The sequence below is a fragment of the Canis lupus genome, chromosome 22, assembly GCF_003254725.2.
Source record: "Canis lupus dingo isolate Sandy chromosome 22, ASM325472v2, whole genome shotgun sequence".
NCBI lineage: Eukaryota > Metazoa > Chordata > Mammalia > Carnivora > Canidae > Canis > Canis lupus.
This window is the reverse complement of record NC_064264.1, coordinates 1839647-1839889: the sequence shown is the minus strand read 5'-3', so window position 1 is coordinate 1839889 and position 243 is coordinate 1839647.

The following is a 243-nucleotide window of genomic DNA, read 5'->3' as shown; positions in this document are numbered from 1 at the left end:
CCGAGCGCCGGCGGCCCGGGGAGCGGCGCGCACCCCGACACAGCGACGCCCCCCGCCGGGAGGCCGCACTGCAGGCCGCGGCCAGGCCGGGGCGGAAGGGGCGGAGGCTGCGCGGGGGGCGGGGCTGGGCGGGGCTGTGGGCGGGGCTGAGGGATGTGGGCGGGGCTGGGGGCGGGGCTGGGGGCGGGGCGGAGGCAGAGGGCGCGGCGAGCGGGCGGGCCTCCGAGCGCGGGGTCGCGGTGG